Source organism: Odocoileus virginianus, chromosome 16 (assembly GCF_023699985.2).
Source record: "Odocoileus virginianus isolate 20LAN1187 ecotype Illinois chromosome 16, Ovbor_1.2, whole genome shotgun sequence".
Taxonomy (NCBI): Eukaryota; Metazoa; Chordata; class Mammalia; order Artiodactyla; family Cervidae; genus Odocoileus; species Odocoileus virginianus.
This window is the reverse complement of record NC_069689.1, coordinates 52,979,114-53,001,742: the sequence shown is the minus strand read 5'-3', so window position 1 is coordinate 53,001,742 and position 22,629 is coordinate 52,979,114. Positions and strand designations below refer to the sequence as shown.

Here is a 22,629-nt window from a genome sequence, read left to right as displayed (position 1 = left end):
TGCCTTGCTGTGCTTAGTCACTCAGTCGTGTCTGACCCTTTGCGACCCCATGATCTGTAGCCCACCAGGCTCCTCTGTCCATGGGGACTTTCCAGGCAAGAACACTGGAGTGGGTTGCCATGCCCTCCTCCAGGGGATCTTCCCAACCCAGGGACTGAACCTAGGCCTCCCGCATTGCTGGCAGATTCTTTACCATCTGAGCCACCAGGAAGTGATGCTGCTGCTGCTGCTAATTCGCTTCAGTCGTGTCCAACTCTGTGCGGCCCCATGGACCAAAGCCCACCAGGCTCCTCCATCTGTGGGATTTTCCAGGCAAAGTACTGGAGTGGGGTGCCATTGCCATCTCCGGGGAAGTGATGAGGTGACTGCAATTAGAGTTGCATGATAGAAATAGAGCATCTAACTAAGATAAAAATACTAAAAGGGAAAACTAAAGTGAATAGAGTTTATATAATAATTTAATTAAAGACATTGATTAATGAAGAAGAAGGTAGGAAAATGATAAACAGACAATGAAAAATGGGACAGAAAAATTCCTAAAAGTTTGAAAATTACACTTCAAATAATCCTATGGATCAAGGAAATCACAGTCTACATTAGATAATAGTTTAAACTGAACAAAAACGTATATGGAACATATTAAAATTGGTTCAGTTCAGTGGTGTAAACAAATCAGTGTTTAGAGGGAAGTTTATAAGCTATTAAAACTCAATAATCTAAGTTTCTATTCGAAGATAGGCAAGGAGTAACACAAAAGAAAGGAAAATCATCCAGTCACCAAAATCAGGAATGAAAAATGAGACATCACTGCAGCTAATAATTTTGAACACTTAAATGAAATGGATAAGGTCCTTGAAAAGTAATAGTTTAACAAAGCTGAAAGAAGAAGAAATAGAAAATCTGAGTAGTCACATGGCTAATAAAATAATTGAACTTAATGAAAAACCTTCTCACAATAAAAACTTTAAGCTCTAATAGTTTTACTGATGACTTTCCCCCAATGTTTAAGAAAGAATACACAATCTACACAAACTGTTCCAGATAAAAGAAATGAGAAAAACTTTTCAGCTTGTTTATGAGGCCAGCACAACCTTCCTATAAAAACTTGACAGGGACATTATAAAAGCAGAATTCTAATTTAACATCCCTCATGAACGTAGAATATTTTTAACATAAAAATTTAAGATATCGAATCAAATCCAGTTACATATAAAATATGATATCATGGAGTTTATTTGAGGAATATAAAAGTGGTTTAACATTCAAAAGTCAATGAGAGGAATTACCCATATGAGTTGAATAAAGGAGTAAAACTACGGTTATCTCAATGGAGGCAAAAAAACTTTCGACAAAATTCTACATATTTATTATGAAAAGTTCTTTCATCTGATAAAGTTTTTAACAATGGCTAACATCATACTTAGGAGAAGGCAACGGCACCCCACTCCAGTACTCTTGCCTGGAAAATCCCATGGACGGAGGAGCCTGGTAGGCTGCAGTCCATGGGGTCACTAAGAGTCGGACACGACTGAGCGACTTCACTTTCACTTTTCACTTTCATGCATTGGAGAAGGAAATGGCAACCCACTCCAGTGTTCTTACCTGGAGAATCCCAGGGACGGGGGAGCCTGGTGGGCTGCCGTCTATGGGATCACACAGAGTCGGACATGACTGAAGTGACTTAGCAGCAACATCATACTTAAGGGTAAAAAATACTTTTTTTGTGAAATTAAGAATAAGATAAGGCTCTTCATTATCACTTTTATAATTAAAATATGTAATAGTATGAAGACTTTCCCTCTGAATATGAATAAAACCAGATATCCAGTACCACCACTTTATTTTTTGAAAACTGTTAATTTTATATTGGAGTACAGCCAGTTAACAATGTTGTGATAGTTTCAGGTGGACAGCCAAGGGACTCGGCCATACATATGCATGGATCCATTCTCCCCTAAGCCCGCTTCCTATGGAGGCTGCCACATAACATTGAGCAGAGTTCCCTGTGCTACACAGTAGGCCCTTGTTGGTTATCCATTTTAAACATAGAGCCTCAGTACCACTTTAATTCAATGTTGTCTGAGAGTCCTAACCAGAGTCGTCAGGCAAGAAGTTTAGATACCAGATATAAGCATTGATGGGCTTCCCTGGTGGTCCAGTGGTAAAGAATCCCCCTGCCAATGCAGGAGACAGAGGTTCGAACCCTGGTCCGGGAAAACACCCTGCACTAGGAAATGGCAACCCGTTCCAGCATTCTTGCCTGGAAAATTCCATGCACAGCGGAACCTGGCAAGCTGTAGCCCATGGAGCCGCAAAGAGTCCACACGACCGAGCAGGCACGCACTATCCGAGGATTCACCTTCCCAGGAATTCAAGTCGTGCCCTCCAAAGTGTCTTAGTTTGGGGCTGGTGAAAGGGAGTGTGGAGTGCATAGCGCCCCCTGGTGCGGGGCGCGGTGGAGAGCGCGAAAGAGATGCCAGTCATCAGTAGGTGATGAAACTCGAAACTCGAGGAATAAGAAGTTTAGCGTGTATTGCTCTGCAAATCCAGAAAGCCTGGGTCCCTAGCTGGGTCCCCTGCCCATCAAGCTATCCCAAACAGTCCATCTTAAATCAAAAGGGGATTTAGAAGCGAGAAGAGGTGGCCGCCGCCAACGCCTTTAATGCCCAGGCCGGGGAGAAAGCCGGTTAGGATCTGATCCCGCTGAGTAGAGGACCCAGGAGCCTCCCGCCCTGGGTGCTCGGTGTGGCGGGGGCGCGCTGCGCGCTGCGGCGGCGCGGGCGCCGTGATGCAGGTGTGACACCCGCGGACTCCTGCCTCCGCCGGGATCGCCCCAGCGCCGCGTTCTCCCGAGCAGCCGGCCGGGCCACCGGGACGGACACCGCTCCGCCCGCACCCAGAGGCGGCCGCGTGCGGATTTCCCACCCAGGTAGGGGACGGCATTGCTCGCTCCTGTGCGTGCAGACCCGGCCGGGGGCGCGGAGCCCGCGCGACCCTGGGGGCTCCCAGGCTCGCATGCCTGGGCTGAAATGTACATGCGGCTACCTCTGAATGTTGTTTATAGTAAATGGCACAAAAGACAAGGGAGAGTCTTGGAAAGCTGGCGCAGAAAAGCAAGCACTTGCTTGCTGCGCGGGGTTGCGCGCCTCTTTGAAAGGGGCATCCCCAAGGGCTGTTTTTAAATCCTGTTTGAACTGTTAGCGCCATACATAGTTTTGCAACTTAGGCTACTGACGTTGATAACTCTCTCTCCATAAGCTTCCTAGTCACCCCTTTTAGTTTCAGTTCTTTCCAATTAGATGGATTGTGTGTGTGTGTGTGTGTGTGTGTGTGTGTGTGTGTGTGTGTGAATGATGTTGTTGTTGGTTTGTTCTTAAAAGGACAGATCGAAACCAGGCTTTCACCTGGTACCTCTGGGTTGGGTTTTGTGAGTGTGTATTTGTGTGTGTGGAGGGCGCCCCCCGCGGACGTGGGAGCCGTTTCTTAGGGACGCGGCGAGGATTTGTTTATAGATGGATTTTAGCGCAAGGAAAAGAACATGATTTGTTCTGCAGGGATGGGTGAGCGGGTGCGTTTAGCCAGGGAGGAATGAGGCACTGCCGTTTCCTCCGCAGACGGGTGTTAGCTATATCTGCTGTCCAGGGTTCAGCCCCGCTGCTGAAACACGATCCTTAAACCAGAAAGCACAGATGCAGACTAGCTCCTTTTAAAGGTAACTTAACCTCGGTGTCTGGGGCTCTGGTAAGAGCAGACCGGTAGGGTGGGGGGGGGATGGGGTGGGAGACTGGGGTGGGGTGTGTGCTCAGGTTTTAAAAAGCTTGTTCAGAAGCAAATGCGGGTGGTTTTGGGGTTCAGGGAGTGGCAGGTAAATAGGAAGTAAACACCTACAAGGGAGAATTGGACATCCTGGCCAGCCCAGTGGTCCTTCTGGTCTACCCTGGTCTCTTCTGTTTCTGCTTCTTGCCCTTTCTAGAAGAGGTCACTTACCCTGCTCGCTCCAGTGGGTGCCGCAAACACGGTACAGGCTCACTCTGCATCTTTCTTGAGTCAGCAAATACTGGTCGAGCACCTAGGATGTGACAGAGGCTGGATTAACCCTGGAGGGGCGCAGAGAGGATGAAAACAAAAGTCCATTTCCCCAGAAGCTCACATCTGGTGGAGAAGAAACACCTGTAATGATGAGGTGTGATAAGTTCAGCAATGTAGATGTGGAAAGACTGGTGGGAGCAGAAAGAGAGGAATTAATGTGGCAGTGATCTTTTTTTTAAATGAAGCGCTCCTAGGCGAGGCATTACATGAATTTCAGTAGAAACAGGGTCCCTCTCTAGGTCCCTCGGTCTGTGAATAACCCCCGTCAGTCTCCCCATCATCAGCATCAAGGCTGCCGTGTGTGTAGAGCTCTGTACGTTACAGCAGGGTTGGCGTTTGCAGTATGTGACCAGATACCGGTAGACACAGACATAGGATGACAACCAAGAGAAAAGAGTGTCCTATGCAGGAGGTCAGGCTTTTTGTTTCTTTAATGGATCGTTTTCCTGAGTTCTAGGACCAGTACTTCACAAAGGCAAGGGTTCTGGATAGTTCTGAGGGATTCTCAGAGTAGATGAACTTCTGCCTTCATCCCCTTTGGGTCCCTGACCTGTCTGTGCTTGTCCCAGCTCAGTTTGAAAGGAAAGCTCTAAACTTGGATGTCTCTAAATGGATGGAATAAAGGAAATCTAAAGCTATTCCAACCAGTGTGCTCTGGGAAATAAAAATCCAATCTGACGGATTTTTTTTTCCCCTGGACAAAATCTATGGTGGGTGATAGAAAAATGGTAGAATGAAGAGCTCTTGCATTATACATGTTGCCAGAGATGCGACTTACATGCATCTTGTAACCTAAACCATCACTAAGGTATTTGAAAAGCAGATTAGCACACTTCAAGGAGTGTGGGTTTTGATACTCAAACAGACCTAGGTAAGTGTCTTGTGCAGGTTTCTTAGCCTCGCTTTGAGCTTTGGGTTCCTGAGCTGTAAAATGGAGATAACAATGGAGTTCTTATAATATAATTACATCATAAGTGCTTAAAAATATATGTTTATTGGGAAATGATCATCATATATAAATTGCTTGACACAAAGTAGGTGCTTAAAAAATGGCAGTTCATTCATTGAGTACCTACTATGTGTCAGGAATTGCTCTATGTGTGGGGACACAGAATTGAATTAAATAAACTCCCTCAAGGAGCTTACCTTGTGTGTGTGTGTGTGTGTGTGTGTGTGTGTAAGATAATGGACACATAAATAGCGAGATAATGATGCATTATAGTGTGGAGAAATAAAGCAGAGTAAGAGGAATGGGGAGTCTTGCCAGAGGGCGGGGTGAGGATTGTTGTTGTTTAATATAGCTTGGTCAGGGAAGGTTTTGCTGATGAGTGACATTTGACTGGACCCCTGGGGAAGTGAGGAGCGGGCCAGGCAGATGTCTGAGGAAGAGCGTTCTAAGCAGTGTAGCAGCACCTGCAAAACCCTGAAGCAGGAGGGAGGTGTGTTCATAAGAAAATCCAGAAAGAAGTCCACTGGGGCTGTGGGTGAGTGAGCGAGGGGAGCAGCAGTAGGATTTGAGGTCAGAGGGTAAGCCGGCAGGGTCACTGGGGCATTGCCTCTCATGATTTCTATTTGTTGCTAACATTAATATCCTGAGCTCTTGTGGAAGGAATTGGCTGACATCCTACACTTGATGTTTAGAAGAAGGCTGGTTGGGAGACATAGGTTCCTAGGTCACTCGGCCTGAGCAAATGCAGCCAGCAGAGGCATAAATCTTTCCAAGGTGATGAGAAGTTCAGTGCAAAACAGTGTTCAGCAATCTTTCATCCAGATCAAGGACTGTTTTAGGGCTTCTTTTGAACCTTTCCTTTGCAATGAAAGAAAGTGTCACCTTTAGTGAATAGTCCTGCAGGTATTGTCCTTGCTAGTTTTTAGTCTGTATTCTTTGAGGATGAAAGTAGTTTCTATGGCTATGGAAAGATGTTAGAATCAACTGGAAATACACTGACTGTTGGTGTACCATGGGATGCATGTACATGATATTATATGGTGCACTTATTTGAGACTTCCATCTTGTAGGCTGAATGCAATGACCACAATTTGCGGCTCTGCCCCTCTGGGACTTCATTCCTCTAAAGCAGGGGTCCTCTACCTCTGGGATCTAATGCCTGATGATCTGAGATGGAGCTGATGTAATAGTAATAGGAATAAAGTGAACAGTGAATGTAATGCGCTTGAATCATCCTGAAACCATCTCCCCTGCCTGGTCCATGGAAAAATTGTCTTCCACGAAACTGGTCCCTGGTGCCGAAAAGATTGGGGACTGTTGCTCTAAAGAGCATGGTTTTGGCAGACTTATTGTTACCAAAGGGGAGAGTGTGAGGGGAGGGAGGACAGATAAATTAGGAGTTTGGGATTAAAATACACACATTGGGTTTCCCAGGTGGCGCTAATGGTAAAGAATCCGTCTGCAAGGCAGGAGATGCAGGAGACGAAGGTTTTATCCCTGAGTTGGGAAGATCCCTTGGAGGAGGGCACAGCATTCCCACTCCAGTATGCTTGCCTGGAGAATCCCATGGGCAAAGGAGCCTGGCGGGCTGCAGTCCATGGGGCTGCAAAGAGGTGGACACGACTGAGCGAGTGAGCACATACACACACTAATACACATAAAATAGATAAACAACAAAGACCTACTGCATAGCACAGGGAACTGCATTCAATATCTTGTAATAACCTATAATGGAAAAGAATCTGAAAAAGAATATATATGTGTTATATGTGTCTGATAGAATCACTTTGATATACACTTGAAATCAACTGGACCCAATTAAAAAAAATAAAGAGCATGGTTTTGGGGATTTGAGAGCTTCCCCCGATGACTGACCCTAGTGCTGTGGGACTGTTGCAATGTGTTTCGTGGATAGAAATGGGGTTGGATGCCTGAGAACCTGGTCAAAGTTTCTGTGAAACAGGATGTGACAAGGTTGGTTCCTGGCTGGGTGGCTGGCCGGGTGTCCCCCAAGTCACCCCTTTAGAAGGTGACTTTCACCTCTGTGGAATTTTTTCCATCTGAGGTCTTGCTGCCTCAGAAAACCAATCTGTCCCTCTGGGCTACATCCCAGTGACCTTGCTCACCCCAGTCTGTGAATTTACAATGGCTGGGACCCTGTGTGGCGTGGTGGGGTGTCTTCTTCTTGCAGATCCCCTTGGTGACAACCACATCACAAGGAGAAGCTTTCCTGATGAGCACATATTCAGAGCAGAGCAGCTGAGATGCCTCCCCTGCAGGCTGATCACATACATTAGGGCTGACCTTACCAAGGGGACTATAGGACAAACCTCCCCACAACTTAGTGGCTTAAGACAGCAACCATTTCTCATTTTCTCACGTGCCTATGGGCTGGCCCTGCAGTTCTTTAGGTCCGAGTTGGGCTTGATTCACCCCAGCTGGGTTTGCTCATGTGATTTTTGTCTGCTGTTGGAGTGGCTGAGAGCTGGCTGCTTGAGGGTGGCCTTAGCCGGGGAACTTGGCTCTGCTCCGGGTAGTACCACATCTTCCAACAGGCTAGCCTAACATGTTCACATGGTAGTCCTGGAATCCAGGGGAGAGTAGAAATTTGCCTGACCTCTTGAGGTCTAAGCTTACGCTTGGCACACTGCTATTTCGTCTTTGTCTATTGACAAAAGTAAGTCACAAGTCCAGCTCAGAGTGAAGGTGTAAAGAGTCTGCCTGCAATGCAGGAGACCAGGGTTTGATCCCTGGGTCAGGAAGATCCCCTGGAGAAGGGAATGGCTACCCACTCCAGTATGCTTGCCTGAGAATCCCATGGACAGAGGAGCCTGGCGGACTGCAGTCCAGGGGGCTGCAAAGGGTTGGACATGACTGATGACTGACACTTCCTCTTCAAGTCACAAGGCCAGCCCAGAGTGAAGGTGTAGGGAATAGAAAACACTTAAAAAAAATAATTTACTCATTTGGCTGTGCCAGGCCCTAGATACAGCATGTGGTATCCTTGACCTTTTGTTGTGGCATGTAGGGTCTAGTTGCCGGACCAGGGATGGAACCTGGGCCCCCTGCATTGGGAGCGCAGAGTCGTAGCTGCTGAACCACCAGGCAAGTCCCTGGAGTACACTGCTTGATGGGAGGTGCACGAAGGCGCACTGCAAAGAGCATGGATATGGAGGGAGGAGGGAAATTGGACTGTCTTTGCATTTAGTCTACCACAGGGACGTTAATATTTAAAGTCCCCTTGACTAAGGCTCCTTTTTCCCCAAATTCTGCTTGAATGGACAATGCCTGAAACTTGCCCTTTTCTTTGTCTCTGTTGTTCTCTGTTGTTCTCTGTTTCCATGGCTGATCAGCTTCAGACATATGACTCTTTAGATAGCCATTTATCCACCAAATATTTACTGAGTGTTCCTTACATGTCAGGCATGGGCTTCCCAGGTGGCACAGTGGTAAAGAATCTGCCTGCCAATGCAGAATGCACAAGAGACGCAGGTTCAATCCCTGGGTTGGGAAGATCACCTGGAGCAGGAAATGGCAACCCACTCCAGGATTCTTGCCTAGAGAATCCCATGGACAGAGGAGCCTGGTGGGCTACAGTCTGTGGGTACACAGAGTCAGACATGACTGAGCAACACACACACATACAAATATGTGCAGTGGTCAAGGTAGCAAAGTCCATCCTCATGATGCATTCATTCTAGTTGGGGAGATGGTATGTAAATAAGTACGTATGTTTTATGCGATGAGAGCACATCAAGTACGGAGAGCAGGATGAGGACTGCCTGGTTGAGTGAATGAGGACCACGGTGAAGGAAGGGGTGGGAGTGGTCAGGGTGACATGAAGAACTATCCCAGATGAATATTTGGGGAAGGATCCTTCGAGGCAGGGAAAGTGACAAGTGCAAAGGCCCCGAGGGAATAGTGTACTGGGGTATTCTGGGAACAGAAAGGGCATTCAGGTAGAGAGGGTGAGGATGGAGAAGGTGAGATCAGACAAATCGCTGAGAGCTGGGTAATACAAGATTATCTAGGGCCTTGTGTGGACTGTGGCTTTTACTCTGAGTGTGATGGGAAGCCAGAGAAGAATTTTGAGCACTCGCTGACATTATCTGATTTATTTATTTATTTATTTTCATTATCTGATTTAAATTTTACAACGATTACCTGAACTTCAGACCTTAGAGTAGATTTTTAGAGTTAAGGGTGAAAACAGGGAGATAAAGTCAGGAGGCTACTGCAGTGATCCAGGCAAGAGATGATGGTGGTTTGGACCAGGGTAGTTAGTGGTGATGGTGAAAAGTCATCAAATTATGGATATATTGCTCTAGGGATTCAAGGATGACTCCACATATTTTGACCTGAGCGACTAGAAAGAGTGGCCCTTTACTGAAATGGAGAAGTAAGAGTAGTGGACTTTAACTGGACATCTAATGGGAGATGTTAATTTGATAGTTATATGTGTGGGTCTAGAGTTGAAGGAAGAGGTCCTAGAAGGAGATATAAGCTTGAGTATCATTAGAATTTTTAATTTGACCCTTCAGTGAGCCCAGTCCCTTCTGTACCACCAGTGCCCTGCATGTTGCTTGGCACATAGTCTGTGCTCAGTGACTGTTTACTGAATGAGTGAATGGAGTCATTCAATCACTGGAGGTGACTGCGGATCTTTGTTTCAGTGGGTCTTGAAGTGTAACTCCCTGAAGTTATTCTTTTTCTTTTTAAGGTCTCATGAGAGCCTTATTGTGGATCCCATGGACTAAAAACAGACTTTAAATGTGAAGGCTGCGATTGCTTATGTCTTATAGAAAACAATGTGTGATGACAAGTAAGAAGGAGAAACAAGTGGAAACCAAAAAATAGCTCATACTTTCAAAAAAGGAGACAAAATCCTGCGCGAGAGGAGGTTGAAATTCAGAGGTGTGATGTTCTTGGGTTATTATTGTACTCCTCTTAATTTAAGATTAAGCAGAAGCAGGAAAGAATCTTGAAAAAGGAAGATGTTTATTTAAATCGATTTTGTGCCAAGTGAAAGCGTGTCACCAGCTTGCTTGAAAAATCCCACATCTACAGCATCTTGTGTAATCTGTTCCTGTTTATAAAAGGAGAGAAATCAGCAATAGTCTTATGGGAAAAGGGGAGGAACAGTTAAGGGGTTTAATTGGCGTGACTTTAATTGGAATGACTTCAATCTCAGGCTCCAGGTGCTGACCATTTCCTCCCCATGGTGTGACTGAATATGTGTGAGTGTGAGTTTTATTTGGAGTGATATTAGAGGGGGTGGGAGTGAGGAAAAAAGGTAGGTGCTACAATGGCAAATGGTTTCCTGTTTGTGTGGGTGTGTGTGAGAGAGAGAGAGAAAGAGAAAGAGACAGAGACAGAGAAGGAAAGGGACAACAGTGGGAAAAAAAGAACTAAAGCTGAGAAGGAAATACGAGAAAGGGATATCAAGTTGGCCTCCGTTTGTATGTGTGGATACCAAGCTTGACCATGTTGGAGACTGGATGGAGAGGTGGGATTTGGGATCAAACAAAACTTGGTTTGAACTCAATCTTCCTTACTTTCTAGCTGTGTAAACCTTAGCAAGTTATTTAATTTCTCTGAGCCCTGGTTCCTTCAGTTATAAAATGATGAGGTGATGATGGTGGCAGTGATGGTGATGATGATGGTGGTGGTGGTGAAAGTGATGATGGTAGTATAATAACACCCAAGTGGTCTGCAGTTTCCTTCATGCTCCTGTTCTTGGAAATATGTTGGTCTAAATACTAATTAAAGAATTACTGAGTGCACGCTTAGTCATCAGTTGTATCCGACTCTTTGTGGCCTCATGGACTGTAGCCCACCAGGTTTCTCTGTCCATGGGATTTCCCAGGCAAGAATACTGGAATGGGTTGTCATTTCCTCCTCCACAGGATCTTCCTGACCCAGGCATCAAACCCATGTCTTCTGTGGCTCCTGCTTTGCAGGTGGATTCTTTACCTGCTGATCCATCAAGGCTTCCCAAAGGGTCACTACATCAAATGAAAGAATTGGAAATTCTAAGTGTAGAGAGAGTTTAGAATCTGTCATTTAATGTTGCCAGTGCTGATGAGATTATTTGCATGAGGCCTGTGGTGTTCAAAATGAGACAGGTGGATAATAATCAGACTTATGAGCTGGAGATTTCTGAGGTGGCTCAAAGGGAAACCAACCTTCCATTCTCTGCAATAGGCCAACCCCCCAAGCTCAGTTCTGCATTGTCTCATACTTTGTTAGAATTCCTTGATCAAAGTTTTTGAGTCATTTGGATTATGTAGGTGCAGAAACTCTCCATCAGATGCCTCTGGGTTTTGCTCCCATAAAATCTGCCCCATGATGATTTCCACTGGAAAATCTGCTGTTTTCCCTGTTCCAGGTACATAGTAGGCACACAATACGAGTCTATTTGATTCATGAATGAGTAAATGCTCTTGTGGTTACTCGGTTGGCTGAGGCTCCTTGGGTTTTTGTGTTTTTTTTTCATTTATTTTTATTAGTTGGAGGCTAATTACTTTACAATATTGTAGTGGTTTTTGGCTTCTTGGTTTTTCCTCTTTGACTTGGACAAGACGTGACGTGTGAGAGACAGTGCTGAGTCTGCAGCATCTAGTAAGTATTCTGGAGAAGGCAATGGCAACCCACTCCAGTACTCTCGCCTGGAAAATCCCATGGACGGAGGAACCTGGTAGACTGCAGTCCATGGGGTTGCGACGAGTTGGATGCGACTGAGCAACTTCACTTTCACTTTTCACTCTCATGCATTGGAGAAGGAAAGGGCAACCCACTCCAGTGTTCTTGCCTGGAGAATCCCAGGGGTGGGGGAGCCTGGTGGGCTGCAGTCTATGGGGTCGCACAGAGTCAGACACGACTGAAGCGACGCAGCAGCAGCAGCAGTAAGTATTCAGCAGCTAAGAGCTTCCCAGGTGGCACTAGTGGTAAGGAGTCCGCCTGCCATTGTAGGAAACATGAAAGATGTGGGTTCGGTCCCTGTGTTTGGGTTGGGAGGATCCCCTGGAGGAAGGCATGATAACCCACTCCAGTATTCTTGTCTGGAGGATCCCATGAACGGAGGAGCCTGGCAGGCTACAGTCCATGGAGTCGAAAAGAGTCGGACACAACTGAGTGAGTAACATACAACACACAGCAGCAAATGGTTTCTCTCTGTCCCACCTCCCTGCCTTTGCTGCCATTCTGGCCTCCTCTGGATCAAGGAGTATGGACTCAGTTTCCTCTTGGGGCTCTCAGAGGCATCAGGAGCGAAGACCAAAGCTCCCTTGCTGTCCTGACCATGGATTACAGTTCACCCGTTGTGTCTCCTGCCCCAGTGAAAACCTGCACCATGGATTCCCTTCTTCAGCAACCCATACTGAAGCCTGTGGTCCTATCAAGTTTCTCTGTATCTATGGAAGCTCTTGCTCCACCCACTTCCTGTTTTCTTCAGTCTTTAGAGCTTGCTTCTGTCCAGGGCAGCAGTGGGGAGAGTAGCATTAACTTTTTTCTTTTCCCCAAAAGCCAACTGAAAATTCTCCCCTAACCAGAGACTCTGTGTGTGTGTGTGCATGTGTTATCGCTCAGTCATGTCAGACTATTTGCGACCCCATGGAATGTAGCCTGCTAGGCTCCTCAATCCATGGAATTCTCCAGGCAAGAATGCTTGAGTGGGTTGCATTCCCTTCTCCAGGGGATCTTCCCGATACAGGGATCAAACCCTGGTCTCCCACATTGCAGACAGATTCTTTACGGTATGAGCTACCAGGGAAGACCAGTGACTCTGTAACCCCTCAGAAATAGAATTAAATTGAACTCTTTTAGGAGCTAGAACATATAGGCCATGTTTTCTTTTCCATTCCCACTTTATAGATGGGAAACCTGAGGTCCAGAGTGAGGAAATCATAGATGATGCAGGTACTCTTGGACAAGCAGTGGAACAACCTCATTTCTTTCTCTTCCCATTCTTCATAGATGCAGGAGAAGGTGCTTTGGCCAGCCTTCTGGGGCCTTCTTGCATCACAGAGGTCCAGGTCTAGCAGTTGGCTGTTCAAGCTGGGAGCTGGGGACCATTAACTGCTTCATACATTAAACCCAGATGATGCATGTGTTGGCAGGAACTCTGGTGCCTAAAAGTCACATAAGCATGGGGGAGATGTGTGTTTTCAAGTCTACTTTCATGGATCCCCATTACTGAGACCTGCCGATGAACACATGTCTGTCCATCAATACCTCCAAATGTACACATTTGTTTCAATACGTGTTTCATAGGCAGGTTCCTTTGGCTTCCCTTGAGGCTTGGACAGTGAAGAATCTACCTGCAATGCAGGAGTCACAGGTTTGACCCCTGGGTCTGGAAGATTTCCTGGTAAAGGGAAGGGCAACCCACTCCGTTATTCTTGCCTGGAGAAGTCCCTGGACAGAGGAGCCTGCAGAGATAGTCCCATCCAGTCACGAAGAGTCAGACACGACTGAGTGACTTTCACTTTCGATTTTCATAGGCAGTTTCCTTTTTGGGCCCAGAACAAGTTCAGGACAGTGGAAGAACTTACCTGGACTAGAGGATCTTAGTGTTTCAGAGCTGAAGGGACTGTAGGAATCTAAACTCCGTACTAGGCAAAGACAGGAGCTGAGTCTAGAGAAGGAAATTACTTGTTTAAGGTCCCACAGTCAGTGAACACTAGAGAGAGAACCAGAGCCCAAGTCAGGCCTGCAGAAATTAAGTTCATCTGATGGTAGGGAGCAAGAGAGACCACGATCACAGCAGCGTTATTTACAAGGTATGGAAGCAACCTAAGGGTCCATCAGCGATGAATGGATAAAGAAGCTGTGTGCATACATACAGTGGAATACTACTCAGCCACAGAAACAAATGAAATTTTGCCATTCACAACAACGTGGGTGGACTTGGAGGGTATTATGCTTGGAGAAATAAGTCAGCCAGAGAAAGGCCAATACTGTATGGTATCATTTATATGTGGAATCTAAGAAAGAAAAGCAGCTAGTGAATATAGCAGAAAAGAAACAGACTCACAGATAGAACAAATGAGTGGTCACCAGTGGGGAAAAGGAAGTGGGAAGTGGGAAGGGGTAAGGGATTAAGAGGTACAAACTTCTGGGCATAAAATAAACAAGCTACAAGGGTATGTATTGTGCAGCACAGGGAATATGGCCAATATATATAATAACTGTCAATGGAGTATAAGCTTTAAAAACTGTGAATCACTGTGCTGTGTTCCTGAAATTTATATAATCTTGTACACTGCCTGTACCTCAATTAGAAAAATTAAGAAAAAAAGAGAGCACAGGAAATGAGGCCTGGGTGCCCTTCATGCTGAGAAACCCTCTGCAACATGACGGCTGGTTCCCCCAGGCAGCTGAGAGCCTGGGCGGCTCCCCTGCAGCTTCGGCCGAGAGATCCTCTGGGGGTTTCCCCTGCCGGTGACCCAAGCGCAGGCCCAGAGAGCGGAGCTCCTGGTCTGCCCGTGGCCCCTGCTCTCCTGCCAGGCGCAGGCTCTGACCGTGGCCTCCCGCCTGATCGGTGGCGCAGCAGATGGTGCCGATCGGAGCCCAGCTGGCACGTGGGCGGCTCTGAGGGAGCAGAAACGGCTTGGCGGGGAGGGGCCTGCTCCAGAGTCCGGGGCGCCCCCCAGGACAGGGCTAAAGAGGTCACGGCCACGTCAGGAGCTCCTGGCCTTGGCCCTGGAGGGCTGAAGGGACTCAGTTCCACTCCTGCGCACCCCCCACCAGGATGAGTGACGAAGGCAGCCCACCTACGGTTGCTTAAGTGTCGCTTTGAGTATTTTTCAGCAAAGCATAAAAATTAAGCTTGAAGGAAAGGGATGATCTGGGAAAGCAGAGTAAAACGTGGTAGCTTCAAAATTAAAGTGATAGTGCAGGGAACTCTTGCTTAATGTTACGTGGCAGCCTGGATGGGAGGGGAGCTTGGGGGAGAATGAATACACGTGTACCTGTGGCTGGGACCCTTTGCTGTCCACCTGAATCTATTACAACATTGTCAGTTGGTTATGCTCCAATATAAAACCAAAAGTTCAAAAATGAAAGTAGCTGTGGAGTGATGATGAGGTTGATTAGAAAGGGTCAGAGCAGAGACTTCCCTGGTGGTCCAGTGGCTAGGACTCCAAGCTTCCAGTGCTGGGAGCCTGGGTTTGATTCTTGGTCAGAGAACTTAGATCCCGCAAGCTGCAACTGAAAAAGTCCTGTATGTGGCAAATAAGGCCTGGTACAGTCAAATAAATAAAAAATAGATATTAAAGAAAGACAAAAAAAAGAGGAAGGGTCAGAGCAGCATGGAAACAGGACGGGATGCGGAGCTGAGCTCTCCTCTCACTCCCCATGATGCGTGACTTGGTCTTCACTTGCGGGTCCTGGCCCACCTCTGGCAGAGAAGCTGTGCCATGCTCCCCGCCTTACATCGCGGGGTTGGGGCCTCCTGTCTCCACAGTGACGCAGTGTGGGGGACCAGGTGGAGCTCTCACAGGCCAGGTTATTCCCATCAGTTATCCCTGTCACTGCCGGCTTGATGTCCCGGGACTCTCAGCCCATTTTCTCCAGGCGTGTAAGGTCTCTCCTGGCTGGCTTGACCTTCCAATTACTCCTGGATTCTTGAGCTTCTTAGAGAGGGTAGAGGAAACAAAGAGTCCTGGAGTCAGTCTCTCCTGGGTTCCCCGCCTGGCCTTGCTTCTTACTCAGTTGAGATCTTGGGTGAGTCATTTAGCAATGCTGGGCCTCGGTCTTCCAATCAGTAAAACGGGAATGGTGATGGTCTTACCTACTCCGTAGAGTCACTGATGGCAGATAGAATTAGATGCTGCATCCTCAGTCCAAGGACTAGCTGAGGTCCATTTACAGCAGCAGCTGCTGCAGATTCAGCCTGTCACCCCCAGATTCCCTGCGCCTGCTTAGGGGTCTCATCTGCTCCCTCTGGTCTCACTTTGGGGAGCCGAGGAAATGCTTAGGACGTGCTCATTTGGGAAACAGAGGGGAAAGTCGTGCTGCTGTATAAGAATCACCTTCAGCATTTGCTCAGCACCTCATGTTGAAAAGCAGTGTCCACCCTCAAATAGGCAGCTTATAAGTCTGTTTTATTCTCTTACAGATAAAGAAACAGAGACACCAGAGTTTAATCTTACAGCAAAGTTAGCTTTGTACTGAGGACCCACATAGACGCATTAGATGTGGTTCCTCTAGGAGCCTGTAGTTTGATCATGTGACAATAATGATGATTATGATGTACATATGTATATATTATGTATATATAATGATGATATGATGTATATATGATGTATAAATGTATATATGATGTATGATGATATATGATGTATATATATATATATGATTTCATTTCATTTCATTCTTCCAATCCTTGTGAAGGGGGAGTTTATTGTCTCCGTTTTGTCGTGGAGTAAACTGAGGTTCAGAGAAGTTAAATAAGTTTCCCAAAGGTTATTGTTGTTCAGTCTCTCAGTAGTGTCTGACTCTTTGTGACCCCATGGACTAGAGCACGCCAGGCTTCCAGGTCCTTCACCATCTCCTGGAGTTTGCTCAAACTCATGTCCACTGAGTCGGTGATGCCATTCAACCATCTCATCCTCTGTCATCCCCTTCTCCTCCTGCCTTCAATCTTTCCCAGCATTGGGGTCTTTTCCAATAAGTTGGCTCGTCACATCAGGTGGCCAAAGTATTGGAAGTTCAGTTTCAGCATCAGTCCTTCCAGTGAAAATTTAAGGTTGATTTCCATTAGGATTGATGGGTTTGATCTCCTTGCTGTCCAAGGGACTCTAAAGAGTCTTCTCCAACACCGCTGTTCAAAAGCATCAATTCTTAGGTGCTCAGCTTTTTTTATAGTCCAATTATCACATCCATATATGATTGTTGGAAAAACCATAGCTTTGACTATACAGACCTTTGTCGGTAAAGTAATGTTAGCATTGATTGAAGGGGAGAATGGATTCAAATGCGAGGCTGCTTCACCTCGAACCTGTTCTTTGCTGTGTGCTGTGTTCCCTCCCCACCGAGTCCGTGAAGGCTGGTTAGGGGCAGCAGTGAGCCTCAGTCCATGACCTTAACTCCAGCCTCTCCTGCTCCTGTTGCTACAACCCGCGGGCTCCTAGAGGGAGTTTGCAAATATCTGGCTACTTCCTAATGGGCTTCAACCAGGAACTGGATCCAACTGGATTCCCAGCCTCTGAAGCTATTTTCCTACAAGGTCCTATAAGGGCTGCAGTGCCTAGGCTCTGCTGCTCGGAAGCTCCTTCGTTAATTATGAGAGTACAAGTGAGACGATGATGTCACAGAGATATAAACTGAGTGAATGTTTGTGGGAGCATGGACTATAAGCAGTGATTATTGCTGCATAAGGAGAGAAGACTGAGGGCCAGAAAAACTACTGGAGAGGGTGAAGGGACATTACTTAACTGGGCCTTGAAGGAGGAGTAGGAGTTTCCCAGGAGGGCGCTGGGGAGGAGAATGGTATTCCTGATAGAGGAGATAGTTTGAGAAGTAGCTAGATCTGAGAGTCTTCAGTTGATTTGGGAACAACACACTAACTGGTATGGTGAGGTGGTTTTGGCTGGCAGTTGAGGACGGGTGAAGGGGATGGTGGAAGGTGGCGTGGACACACACTGGAACCTCTTGGGCTTTTTCTGTTTTAACTTTTGTTGGAGTATAATTGGTTTACAATGCTTTGTTAGTTCCTCTTGGGAGTTTAAATGTTATTAGAAGTGCAGAGGAGGAAAACCCCCTCAAAATCCACTAACATACTCAGAAGAGCTGATTGTTGTCTGGGCTCCTTGAAATATTCCTTTGAATGCTGAGATAATTACTGTCCTTTGCTTCATCCACAAGGCCTGGCTGTGTGTGAACTGTGTGGATCATGAGTCTGATATACTCTCCATCACAGACATCCATCCAATTAGAGAAACTAACAGCTGTGGAAACTGTGATTGATGTCTTAGAGATCTTCTGAGTGGACAGAAAGATCCAAGATAGTGTGGAAAATATTTAAGAAATATAAAGAAGTCCTCGACCATAGTTGCCCAGAACAAATACAGCAGAAAGTTCTGTTTTCTGGATTTAGAGTAGAGGAGAGAGCTGCAAGGGGACCAAGAGGATCAGCAATCTCTTTATTAAACCTGCTTCCTGCTCTTCCTGGGCACACAGACTCCATCTCCCAGCCTCGTTTGCAAGCGAGTGTGGCCATGTGACCGATCTGATGATGTGATGAGAATGGGTGTGGTGGGTATCACTTCCAGGGCTGAACAGTGAACTTCCATATGCCCTCGAGCTCTTTTCCCATCCACTGGCTGGCTCTGCTTGATGCTGTCTCGTGTGCAAGAAATAAGCTCTATGAAGACTTGACTCATTGGAAAAGACCCTGATGCTGGGAGGGATTGGGGGCAGGAGGAGAAGGGGACGACAGAGGATGAGATGGCTGGATGGCATCACCGACTCGATGGACATGGGTTTGAGTAAACTCCGGGAGTTGGTGATGGACAGGGAGGCTTGGCGTGCTGCGATTCATGGGGTCGCAAAGACTCGGACACTGAGCGACTGAACTGAACTGATGTTAAACCATTGACATGTTGGAGTTTGTTATAGCAGTTAGCCTACTTTCACCAATACAAAGCCTGAAATTTTAATTAGTAATTCCTCATAAGCTTATGGGAACACATCACAGAGGATCAAGAAGCGCGTTTCTTGATAACATAAAGATGACAAAGCTACCTCTGGGCTGACTGCTGGGTTGCCTGTTTCATGTGAGCTTCTTTTGTTTTAATTTTAAAACTTATTGTATCCCTATTTATTGCCATCTATTTTAATATTTAAACTTATTTTTAATAGTTAAAAGTTATACTGCACAGTATTTAAAAAGTCCAATAATTCTAGATAGGTAGAAATACCATATGATCCAGCAATCCTATTCTTGGGCATATATTCAACAAAACTGCAATTCAAAAAAAAAATACATGTACCTCTATGTTCATAGCAACACTATTCACAATAACCAAGACATGGAAACAACTGGACAGGGACAACTTAAATGTCCCTGGACAGATGAATGAATAAAGAAGTGGTATATATCTTATATATGTGTATATGTGTGTGTGTGTGTGTGTGTGTGTATGTGTGTGTGTGTGTACACAATAGAATAGTACTCACCAACTAAAAAAATGAAATAATGCCATTTGCAGCAACACGGATGTAACTAGAGATTATCATACTAAGTTGTTGTTGTGGTTCAGTCGCTAAGTTATATTTGACTCTCTGCTATCCCATGGACTGTAGCAATGCCAGGCTTCCCTGTCCTTCACTATTACCTGGAGTTTGCTCAAACTCATGTCCATTGAGTCAATGATGCCATCCAACCATCTTATCCTCTGTCGCCCCCTTCTCTTTTTGCCTTCAATTTTCCCCAGCATTAGGGTCTTTTCCAATGAGTCAGCTCTTCACATCAGGTGGCCAAAGTATTGGAACTTTAGCTTTAGCATCAGTCCTTCCAATGAATATTCGGGGTTGATTTCCTTTAGGATTGACTGGTTTAATCTCTTTGCTGTCCAAGAGACTCTCAAGAGTTTTCGCCAGCACCCAATTTGAAAGCATCAGTTCTTTGGCACTCAGCCTTCTTTATGGTCCAGCTCTCACATCCATATATGACTACTAGAAATACCATAGCTTTGACTATATGAACCTTTGTTGGCGAAGTGATGTGTCTGATTTTAAATTTGGTCTAGGTTTGTCATAGCTTTTCTTCCAAGGAACAAGTATCTTTTAATTTCACGGCTGCAGTCACCATGTGCCATGATTTTGGAGCCCAGGAAAATAAAATCTGTCACTGTTTCTACTTTTTCCCCATCTATTTGCCACGAAGTGATGGGACTGGATGCCATGGTCTTAGTTTTTTGAATGTTGAGTTTTAAGCCAGCTTTTTAAATCTCCTCTTTCATCCTCATCAAGAGGCTCTTTAGTAAGTCAGAAAAAGAAAGACAAATACCATATGATGTCAGTTATATGTGGACTCTGACACAAATGAACCTGTCTATGAAACAGAACCATGGACAGAGAACTGACTGAGGTTACTGAGGGGGAGGGGGTTGGGGGAAGGTGGAATGGGAAATGGGGGTTAGCACATGTAAGCTTTTATATACAGAATATAAACAACTAGGAGGTTCTTAAATGCAGAAAAGGATGCGGGGTTAAATAGCCAGTGTTTCCTCTGATGACTGTTCCATGAGCCTATGCACTCCGAAAAGACTAAAGTTCAATATTTTCCCTTTCCTACCACATTGTTTCTGACTTCTATAAAATGATGAGGATATCTTGTAACATTCGATATCATTAAAAATAATAATTATTTTATACTGAAAACTGGGGAAGTTCTTGCCACATAAATCACATAAATAATTAAGAGTATTGGATCTCTTTGTATTGTGCAATGAGGTCGAGCATCTTACGTGCTGAGAACAGTGCTGGGTGAGTGAGGAAAGCTTCTAGGAACAAAGCTCCATCTTTGGTGACATGTGCCCGACTACCATGGAGCATATGTCTCAGATAAGTCTGACTTCTCCAGGTCTGTTGGTCATCTGTATCCTAGATCGTAGCTTGGACTATCCACTGAAACGTGGAAGTACTTAATAGGTAGATTTGGTCTTTTGGCCCCTGATGCTCTAGTGTAGTTTCCCAAAGGGCTTGGTGAAACGTGTGACCAGATGCTTACTGGCCAGTGTTCTCAAAGGCTAGTGTTCTGAGGTTGTAGAAGGTGTTTGGGGTCCAAGTATAGCACATTAAAAATTTGATTCTTGTGCAAAAGTACACTTTGCAGTTGTGTTTCTATTTCGTAGTTTTTATCGTCTAGGATCCCACTGATCTATTATTCTAGTATGAAGTGGTGGGCTTCTAGATTGGCCACAGGGTCATCTTTCCCCTGGTGACTGCTATCAGAATATTACAGTGAACACCAGTCACAGTCCCCAGCTCACATTCCACATAGAGGAGTCATCTCGGTAAACAGTGATAATCCTATTCACTTTGCTAGTGATTGGCTCAAAAGTGTGACTTAGTTCTGGCTAATGAGAAATGAGGATAAGTAAACAAAGCAGCGTCTGGGAAAGGTTTTTTTGTTCCTAAAATGGAAAAAAAAAACCCCAAAGAAAACACAGTCCTTTTTCTTTCTCTGGACGTTGTCACATGTACATTTTACACCTGAAATTGTGGCAGGCATCTGGCTACAGCTTGAGGCTGAAACCGGTGTGAGAGATGGCAGAGCAGAGATGTGGAAGGAACCTGGGCTCCAGATGATAATCAGCTCATTCTGGAATCCTTCCATCTGGACTTTCTGCTTCCTTATTGCTTAAGCCAGTTTCTGTTTCATTGTGACAAAATAATTTTTTTTGTGGAAAATACTGTTGGCTGCCTCTTCAGTATTTTTTATCCTTTTCTTCATTACTATGAGAGCCTCACTTTTTTTTCTTTTCTTTTTCCCCGCATAGAGGAAAGAGCAATATACTCACCTGAAAATGTTTTCTCTTCAGATTTCTTTTCAGCAAGAGATGACTCTAATTCTAGCTACTGAGATATAAATGAAAAGTTCTGAGTGGGGCCTTGCAGAAAACTTTTTAATAGGAATAGGTTTTTTCCACCTTCTAAACTGTTTATCATATTTAGAATGATAGGTAATATGTGCTGAATTATGGAGTAGTTCATCTAGATTTATTATTGAGCAGACACTCTTTAGAATTTAAAGTTACCATATGTAAAATCGATAGCTGGTGGGAATTCTTGTATGATGCAGGGAGCTCGAAGCCAGTGCTCTGTGACAACCTAGAGGGGTGGGATGGGGTGGGAGGTGGGAGGGAGGTTCGGGGGAAGGGCACGTATGTATGCCTGTGGCTGATGCATGTTGATGTATGGCAGAAACCAGGACAATGTTGTAAAGAAATTATCCTCCAATTAAAAATAAATTTAAAAAAGTAAAAAAAAATAAGAGAAAAATATCATATATGATCACACATATATGTGGAATCTAGAAAGATAATATTGATGAACCTATTTGCAGGGCAGCAATGAAGACACATGCATAGAGAACAGACCTGTGGACACAGCAGGGGAAGGAGGGGGTGGATGCATTGAGAGAGAAGCATGTAACACGTACAAAGTCACATGTAAAATGATAGCCAGTGGGAATTTGCTATATGATGTAGGGAGCCAAAAAAAAAAAAGGTGACTTTAAGCTTTTCAAAAAAACTCCAACAAATTAAAATATGGCTTTGTTGCCACTGTTATTTTCAATATCTATGCGGTTTATACTCAACTTGAGGTCATTTTTCTTTTTTGAAAGAGTTTTTAAAATTTGTCTTTTGTAAATAAACTACCAAACAATGGTAGGCTATTTTCTGGTGTTGCTCAATAATGCACCATATCTACTTATTTATCTATTTTCCTCTTTACCTTTTGATTTCCTTGACCCATATCTCCAATTCCTTCTGTCCTTGGAAGGAAGGAGGACTGTTCTCTGTATCTATGAGCATGTTTATTTATTTGTTTAGTAGAGTCCACGTATAGGAGAGAGCTTA

At 45.2% G+C, this 22,629-nt stretch overlaps 1 protein-coding gene across 7 annotated transcripts in view; it reads left to right on the top strand.

The window, feature by feature from the left end:
• Nucleotides 1-2,467: 2,467 nt before the first annotated feature.
• SV2B (synaptic vesicle glycoprotein 2B) overlaps nucleotides 2,468-22,629 on the top strand; it is a 229,193-nt gene continuing 209,031 nt past the window's right edge. For 4 of the 7 annotated variants that reach the window (XM_070478199.1, XM_070478202.1, XM_070478200.1 and 1 more), the window contains exon 1: nucleotides 3,528-3,712. The gene's annotated coding sequence lies outside the window, so the exon portion shown is untranslated. Of the gene's footprint in view, nucleotides 2,930-3,527; nucleotides 3,713-22,629 lie in introns of those variants that run through there. The other 3 variants (XM_070478196.1, XM_070478203.1, XM_070478198.1) reach the window with 1 other exon arrangement.